The 9,742-nt window shown below is 33.1% G+C and overlaps 1 non-coding gene across 1 annotated transcript; it reads left to right on the forward strand.

Annotated features, from left to right (window-relative positions):
* The first annotated feature begins 5,356 nt into the window (after positions 1 to 5,356).
* Positions 5,357 to 5,429, forward strand: TRNAF-GAA. The gene has a single exon. It is a non-coding gene; the product is annotated as a tRNA-Phe (tRNA).
* Positions 5,430 to 9,742: the final 4,313 nt, after the last annotated feature.

Consider the following 9,742-nt stretch of genomic DNA (forward strand, 5'->3'; position numbering starts at 1 on the left):
GTGCTAGTTTTCAAACTACTTTAAATAGGTGTAAAGAAAGCATGAGAATAACTTAGTTTCACTAATCTAACACGTGTTGGGCATGTACTGAATACTTGTTAATACAATGGATACATTACAAATTTATTAAACTACTTTGAATATATTTTGAGAGTGAAACGTACCTTAAGTTTTTTTTTTTAAGTATACAAACATATAAACTTATTTATATGAGTTTATTTCTAATATAAAATTGATAATTTTTTTGAAATAATTCTTTTTAATTAATGTATCATTGTCACATCGGTGTCTAGTTTTTTACAAATGACATGTTACCATATTTATTTGGTATCATATTTATGTCTCGTATCTATATCTCATTTTTATTTTTGTGACTCTGAGATATTTTTCTTTTATAAATAGATATCTTCACGAAAATAAGTTTAATTTATGTTGAGATGGAGAATAAAAATTGACACTTAAGGACGTTGATAGGGACTTTGATTCCTCTTAGTGTGAAGCTTGCATCTTGCAATTACTTGGGTAGAGAATGTGTTTCACTTAAATTTCACTCAAGAGAAAATAATCAAATAACGAACCATATGCGAGAGAGGATAATTTTTTTTTTAATCTTTGAGAAATAAGAAAGAATAAAAATTAAAACATGGCATGAATGAAAATTAGTGGCCGGGATTTAATCTCGATCCCCTTGAATCTCCACAAAAGATGAAGTCAATTTGATAATTCTACCATTACAAACTTTATGAAATTAAAAATAAATAAAGTTTTCTAACAACTCATGTAATGATGCTTGCAACTTCATCTGCTCCTTCAACCGTGTAAATATTCACTTCTGAAGCTCCAAATGGTCCTTCCTCAATCTAATAAGCTTGTAACACATGAAATAATAGTTGAACCGAGCCTATCAAATTTTGTAGATGAAGAATGAATGCTTGTTGAATCTTCTTAGCCTTGGATCGTGTAATAGGTATAGTTGGAACATTTGGAACACCGTGACCCTTATCATCTTCCTCCTCTTCAAAAGAATTCGTCCTCGAATCAGAAAATCATCACCTACATCAATAGGACTCGAGTCAGCAACATTGAAAGTAGGATGTGCTGAAATTCTCATGGAATATCATTTTATATGCATTGTTATTAATTCTTTAAAGGACTTGATAAGGGTCATCCCCTCTTGGATGTAACTTTGTCTTCCTTTGAGATGAGAATCACTCCTTGCGAAAATGTATCCAAACCCAGTTACTAGGTTGAAAAATTATTTCATTCCGTCCTTTGTTAATTCTTGAAGCAACATTGAAATTTTGTTTCTCAATTGTCTCATTCCCATCTTTATGCAATGTTTTGATCTCATTTGCATTACTTGTGGCTGCTTTACGCACAAAAATATTAGATGATAGAAAGCAAATCAAGACACGTAAGTGGATTAAATCCATAAACAACTTCAAAAAGAGAACAATGAGTGGCATACATTCGTCCCAAGACTTAATATTCTTACAAATAATAGCCCTAAGCAATGCTCGTAATGTTCTATTAACCAGCTCATTAATCTAAAGATGACATGCAGTTGAAAACAATAATTTGTTACCCAATTTATGACTTTTGATCTCTTGAGTAGCTTGTTCTACGACGTTTCAGCTCTCAATTCTTTCATCAAGTTTACTCAACTTCTTCCTTTGAAGCTAGAGGGATCCTTAATTTGAAGGAAAAGAGATCGTAGATAGGAATTCGACTCTTATCCCCAATTCTTGCTCGACGAGTCATCATGTATCCTCGAATTTGATTTTCAAGTTTTTCTTGAAGTTCTTCAATGGCGGATTGAATTGAGGGAATGGTTTCTGGGCACTTTCAAAACTCCATTCCTTCATAAAACTTGTGGGTAATCTTGTTGAGAAACTGTAGGAATATGTTTGAAGAGAAATGGGGGAGGAATTCACTCGAATTTGGAAGAAATCTGAGAGTAGGAGACCCATAATCTAAACGCTCATTGCCTTTGATTGGGGGATCGACCTTTCTCGATTCTTATTCCGTATTGTTGCTCCTACTTCAGTCTTTATAGGAGATGCTTAAACCAAAATTGAGAGCTCCAGAATCTTTGTTATTTAGATGTTCGAAGAGAAATGGTGGAGGATTGCACTTGAATTTGGAAGAAATCTTAGAGTAGGAGACCCATAATCTAAACGCTTATTGCATTCGATTGGGGGATCAACCTTTCTCGATTCTTATTTCGTATTGGTTCTCCTACTTCAGACTTTATCGGAGGAGCTTAAATAGACATTGAGAGCTCTAAAATCTTCGTTATTTAGAGATTGAACTTTCTGGATAATTTTTTGGAGATATCAACTCCGATCATAGCCTTATCGACCTTGGCTTTGAATACTAGTCGTTGGATGTGATGATCCGTGCGTGTTCATTGAGATCATATCAAATTTTGGAGGAGATCAAACGGTTGAGATTTCAGTTTGAAGGATTTTGCTCGGATGGTCACGGTAGATGCTCTGATTCTAATAGGAGTGGCATTTCTCTAATTATCCATTCTTTCAGGGGTATTTTGGTAATTTCCACATTTCGAATATTTTATTATTATTTTTCTCGAAAAATCCATAATATTTCTACAAATTCCTCATTGTTTTTTGTTCATTTCCCCCTTATTTTTTAATCTTGAGATTCCTTCTACATAAGGAATTACAAATCGAGAAAAATTTTTGATAATTAATAAAATGACTTTTTTGCCCTTTTCATTTACTTTTTCCTTTCCCATCCTTGAAATCAGGTACTCAATTGACTAAGTCCCTTGTTATTGCTTAAAACTTTAATTTTTTTCCTTTCTGTCCTTTCGGTCTTTCATGAGTGGCTTATTTTTATGGGAGCTAATTTTCTTCATGTTTGGGGTGTTACATATACATAATCGTTCCAAACACAAAATAAGAAGCAGACTCAAAAGAAGAACTTATGGGCAAATAATGGTTACTTATGGGTATGGATCCTAGCAACTTATTTAGCACGTTATTCACATAGTTCTATGTACTTGGTACATGGATTATTGATGAACTTAGGTTTATACATAATGTCTTGGGTTAGGCTTTAAGAGTTGAGGTTTTAGCTTAGGAAAACATTAGAGGGTAACCTAACATGGACTGATTCGTGGGAAAACCTACTAGCACTTTGAGGATCTCTTTCCTTCACCAAACTTATGGGTAAACTTATTTAGATGATGCAGGAACAAGTTTGGAAATGAACAGTGGACTAGTTCTCGAATTCAAGGTAAACCCATGAACATGATACCCCAAAACAAAAAACTTGTATCTCTCGATTGGGTACTCGATTAAGCTTGCTTCTTGCCCCTAATAGTCTACCCTAATTCATAATTTATAGACGGATTTTCAACTACCATTGAAACATCTAGAATTTCTATAATTTCATTCTTGATTTTTTTGAATCTTCTGCCATAAATGTATTCTCCGATCGGAGCCTTTCTTTTTTAAGCCCCTTGTAATTATTATTCTATAAAAAATTTAATGATTCGGGAAGTTTATAAAAATTAGAAAAAGTATCATCTTCTCAATGTTTTTTCAATTCTACTTGTTCTTTGCTTCTAGATACAACTTACTAGGGATTATACACGGTCTCTTATTGGAGACCTTGAGTGTTGCAAATTCTCCTCTCCTTTGAAAACTTTCGATCATCGAAAGTGCTTATTCTAAAATAGGCCAGGGTACAAGGTTCTTGTTTGCCTTCTGTTTCCCAAGTGGCTTCTTCTACTCTATGATTCTTCCATAGGACCTTAACAAGAGCGATTTCCTTGTTTCTCAATCTTTTGACTTTCTTGTCTATTATTTGAATCGTGTCTTCTTTATACGTTAGGTCATCTCTCAAGAAGAGAGTTTCATGAGCCAGTACGTGCGAAGGATCTAAGGTATACTTCCGTAGTATGGATACATGAAAGATATTACGTACTACAGACAAATTTGGGCATTGCCCGATTCTAGATCCAATCCTTTCTAATATCTCAAAGGGATGGATAAACCTAGGGCTTAGCTTCCCCTCTTTACCCTACCTAAGCACCCCTCTCATGGGGTGCTACCTTTAAGAATATATGATCCCCTACCAACAATTCCATGTCCTTGCGCCTTAGGCATAGCTTTTCTCTCGGCTTTGTGCGGTTTGTATCCTAGCTTCAATCTTCTAGACTGCGGCGTTGGTAATTTGCATAGCTCTGGTCCAATAGTTCTCGTTTGCCCCCCTTCTTCCCAAAAGATAAGGGATCAAAATCTTCGTCCGTAGAGAACCTCATATGTGGTCATTTTTATGGTTGCTTGGCAACTATTATTATAAGAGAATTTCATAAGGGGTAGGTATTTATCCCAGCTTCCTGCTAAATCGATCACATATGTCCTCAACATTTCTTCCAATATTTGCTTGAGCATTTCTGTTTGACCATCTGTTTATGGGTGGAATGTCGTACTATAACTGCGTACCCAATGCCTTTTGTTGAATTTTTTAGAAGCGAGATTTAAATCTGGCATCTCGGTCTAATACTATTGTCTTTTGTTGAATTTCCAGAAGCGTACCCAATACCTTTACTGATGAATATTCATTTTTAATGTTAGCAAGAGTAGCTCAGTTGGGAGATTGTTAGACGGAAGATTTGAAGGTCACACGTGTTTTATCCACGTTCAACGCACCTAATACAAGTTTATTACCTGACTATACAATCTAAAAACACAACTTGCTTATTCAATCTAAAATTAGTGATTATTTCTTTTTTAAATATAATGAATTAGCGGAAGTACCTTTACTTATGAATTTTCATTTTTAATATTAGTGGGGATAACTCTGTTGGGAGAGTATCAGACTGAAGATTTGAAGGTCACGTGTTTGTTATCCACGTTCACCGCACCTTATACAAGTTGGATAACTTGAATATCTTATTAAAAATTAGTGATTATTTCTATTTAAAATTAAAATGAATTAGTGAAAATACCTTTACTGATGAATTTTCATTTTTAATGTTAGTGTGGATAGCTCAGTTGAGAGAGCATTAGATTGAAGATCTAAAGGTCTCGTGTTCAATCTTGCATAATTTGACTATTCAATTTAAAATTAGCGATTATTTTTTTCTAAAATTTCAATTAATTAGCGTAAATACTTTTACTTAAAAATTTTCATTTTTAATGTTAGCAGGGATAGCTCAGTTTGGAGAGAGTCAAATTTGAAGGTCACATGTTCGATCTCCATGTTAACCAAACCTATTTCGCATAACCTAACTATTAAATAGAAAATTAGTCATTATTTCTTTTTAAAATCTCAATGAATCAGCTAAAATACCTATACTGATGAATTTTTATTTCTAATGATTGCGGGGATAGCTCAGTTGGGAGAGCGTCAGACTGAAGATCTGAAGGTCACGTGTTCGATCCACGTTCACCGCGCTTTGTTTAAGTTGCATAACTTGACTCTAAAATTAGTGTTATTAGCGATTATTCTGTCACGTTTTTTATCCAACTGACATAAGTTTACCTTTACTTTATGAATTTTCAATTTTAATATTAGTGAGGAGAGCATCATATTGAAGATTTAAAGGTATCTCAATCTCAATAATTTTCAATTTTAATATTAGTGAGGAGAGCATCATATTGAAGATTTAAAGGTATCTCAATCTCAATGATTTTCAATTTTAATATTAGTGAGGAGAGCATCATATTGAAGATTTAAAGGTATCTCAATCTCAATGAACTAGAGGAAGATCTGTCATGTTTTTTATCTGACATAAGTTTACCTTTACTTTTTGAATTTTCAATTTTAATATTAGTGAGGAGAGCGTCATATTGAAGATTTAAAGGTAACGTGTTTTATCCACGTTCATTGCATTAGCGATTATTTCTTTTTAAAATCTCAATCTCAATCTCAATGAATTAGAGGAAGATCTGTCACGTTTTTTATCCAGCTGGCATAAGTTTACCTTTACTTTTTGAATTTTCAATTTTAATATTAGTGAGGGGAGCGTCATATTGAAGATTTAAAGGTAACGTGTTTGATCCACGTTCATTGCATTAGCGATTATTTCTTTTTAAAATCTCAATCTCAATGAATTAGAGGAAGATCTGTCACGTTTTTTATCCAGCTGGCATAAGTTTACCTTTACTTTTTGAATTTTCAATTTTAATATTAGTGAGGAGAGCGTCATATTGAAGATTTAAAGGTAATGTGTTTGATCCACGTTCATTGCATTAGCAATTATTTCTTTTTAAAATCTCAATCTCAATGAATTAGAGGAAGATCTGGCATGTTTTTTATCCAACTGGCATAAGTTGACTAAGTTGCACAACTTAACTATTCAATCTAAAGCATGTGATTATTCATTTTTTTATGTTATCTGGAATGGCTTAGTTGGGAGAGCATCAGATTGAATATTGGAAGGTCTTGTGTTTGATCGACATTCATTATATCTTATAGTTTAGTTGATTATAAATTCTTCTTAAAATATAATGAATTAGTGGAAATAGCTTTACTTATGAATTTTTATTTTTAATCTTAGCGGGGATAGCTCAGTTGGGAGAGTGTCAAACTAAAGATTTGAAGGTCACGTGTTTAATCTTCACGTTCACCGCACCAGTTTCCATTTACATAAGCTAACTATTCAATAAAAAATTAGTTATTATTTATTTTTAAAATTTCAATGAATAATGAATTAGCGGAAATACCCTTACACATGAATTTTGATTTTTAATGTTAGCGGGGATAGCTCAGTTGGGAATGAATATCTCAAGGTTACATGTTTAATCCATGTTCACCGCACTTGGTTTATGTTGCATAAGTCTATTAAGTTGCATAACTTTATTCAATCTAAAATTAGTGATTATTTCTTTTTAAAATATAATGAATTAGCGGAAATACCTTTACTTATGATTTTTTTTTTCAAATATTAGTGAGGATAACTCAGTTTTGAGAGCGTCAGACTGAAAATCTGAAGGTCACGTGTTCGATCCACGTTCACCGCACCTGATTCAAGTCACATAACTCGACTCCAGACTATTCAATTTTTTAAAATCTCAATGAAGTAGTGAAAATATTTTTATTTTTAATGTTAGCTGTAGATTCAAGTTGACTAAGTTGCATAACTCGAATATTCAATCTAAAATTACCGATGAATTTTTATTTTTAATGTTAGCAGGATAGCTTAGTTTGGAGAGCACCAGTGAAGATCTAAAAGTCACGTGTTTGATCCACGTTCACCGCACCTAATTCAAGTTGACTAACTTGCATAACTCGAATATTCAATCTAAAATTAGTGATTACCGATGAATTTTTATTTTTAATGTTAGCAGGATAGCTTAGTTTGGAGAGCACCAGTGAAGATCTAAAAGTCACGTGTTTGATCCACGTTCACCGCACCTAATTCAAGTTGACTAACTTGCATAACTCGAATATTCAATCTAAAATTAGTGATTATTTCTTTTTAAAATTACTATATAATCTAAATTTAGTGATTATTTCTTTTTTAAATTTTCAAATTTTCATTTTCAATGTTAACGGGGATAACTTAGTTGGGAGAGCGTAATATTGAAGATTTGAAGGTCACGTGTTTGCTCGACCTTCACCACACCTGATTCAATTAGTATAACTTACTATCTTATCTAAATTTAGAGATGATTTCTTTTTAAAGTTTCAATGAATTAGCGTAAATAATTTTACTCATGAACTTTCATTATAATGTTAACCATAGATAGCTCAATTCAATTGGGAGTGAGTCTATAGATCTAAAGATAGCGTGGATTCCTAATTCTTTATTTGACTATAAATGTTTCGTAAGACATTTAGTAAAATGACTCATTTGATTGCATGGAACAATAAAATTGATCTTCCCATAGAATTGTCAATACATTATACTTTCAATGTTGCTAAGTTGAGTCCCTTTGATGTAGGTGCTGATTTTTCTGATTCGAGGACGAATCTAGAAGAGGGGGATGATGATAAGAATCACGGTGTACATTCTACTTTCAATGTTACTGAGTTGAGTTCTTTTGATGTAGGTGATGATTTTTCTGATTCGAGGACGAATCCTTTTGAAGAGGGGGATGATGATAAGAATCACGGTGTTCCAACTGGACCTATTACACAATCCAAGGCCAAGAACATTCAACAAGCATTCATACTTCATCTACAAAATTAGATAGGCTAGGTTCAACCGTCATTTCATAAGTAAATATTTGCACTGTTGAAGTAGCGGATGAAGTTGCAAGCATCATTTCATGAGTGGTTAGAAAACTTTATTTATTATTTTAATTTCATAAAGTTTGTAATGCTCAAATTGACTTGGTCTTCTGTGGAGATTTAAAGGGATCGAGATTAAATCACGGGCACTATTTTTTTTTTTTTTTTTGTGGGAAGACTATAAATACCCACAAATTATTATGTAAAAGCATATTTGTGATCAATGAAATTGATCTCTTAAGTTGAGACGTTCCCCCTTATAGATATCTGAACATATCTTTGTCGTTTTTATGTTAGATGCAATTCTTGTGGTAGATTGCATCTGAGTTATTTAGTCAAGCCTTGATCAAGTTCGATTGTATTGTGGAGTGACTCAATTTTGAAAAAGGTTCCAAATCTTGCTTCTCAATCTTGGATCTCATAATCTAATTCTAGCTTTATCTCTTGGTTTATCCAAATTTTGTATAAGAAGATGTTAATTTCTTTAATACAAGGGTTCTTGCTTCTACAAAAGCTTGGCTCGTTGGGCTGAAGATTACGGTTGGTCTATCAATCTTCAACGGGATCTTCTATCCCCATGGACTCTCTCTGATGCTGTCGTTCTTCTAACGCCGGTGACACGTCCAATTGTCGAGGTTGGTAATGTGAGTTTGTAACCCATCCATTGAGGTTCTTGGAATGATTTTATAGCTTATCAATTCCATGTTGGGAGTTGGATCATGGGTCTTGGGCGAAGGAATCCTTGGTTTACCGCCCCTTGGAGTTGAAGGAAGTGTCATAAGGCTAATTGTTTTTCAATTTTATTGATTTGTTTGAGTGATTTTATTTCAATTTTGTCGTAATTACTTTATGTGCTAGATCAAAATAAGATGCATAAAAAGAACTTGTGGTAATTAGTTTATTCATCGACCTTTAATCTTAAAAGTAACTTAAAATATTGCAATATTGTGATTCAATCGCCTATTATGAAATTAGGCTCGAACTAAAAAAATAATATTTTTAAAAGATGGAAAAATTCATGAACCAACCAAAATATGTATTCAAAGATGAAGAATTCACAACAACAATCACAAACAATACTAATAAGCATCTTGTCTTTTGGTTTGTCATAATTTCAAACATGAACAAACCTGAATTTTGAGCCGGTGAGTATTATGGATCATAATCGACAATACTTTGCAAGTAGCTTTGAGCATTCACAAAAGGTCGAAAGTTGAATTTCTTTAGAATTGTAACCGAATAACATATGATTATTGTTGAATTTCTAAAAAATACACCACAAATTTCATTTATAGATATAAATGGAACCATTGATATAAAACCGTGATTATATAATTGCATCTTCACTAACAAACCCACCTCAAAGTGATCATCTTCACTAGAGGCTGCAAAGTAAGTAGCCTTCCTGGATTACTCAAAAGTGAAGTTTTAAGAAGCTATATTTGAGCAAGAAAAATCATGTTACATGTTCTGGGATACCACGGAGACATCAATGCAAGCAATCACTACCACCCGAAGTTTCTTTGATATT

This window comes from Cucurbita maxima, unplaced genomic scaffold (assembly GCF_002738345.1).
Source record: "Cucurbita maxima cultivar Rimu unplaced genomic scaffold, Cmax_1.0 Cma_Scf00100, whole genome shotgun sequence".
Classification (NCBI taxonomy): domain Eukaryota; kingdom Viridiplantae; phylum Streptophyta; class Magnoliopsida; order Cucurbitales; family Cucurbitaceae; genus Cucurbita; species Cucurbita maxima.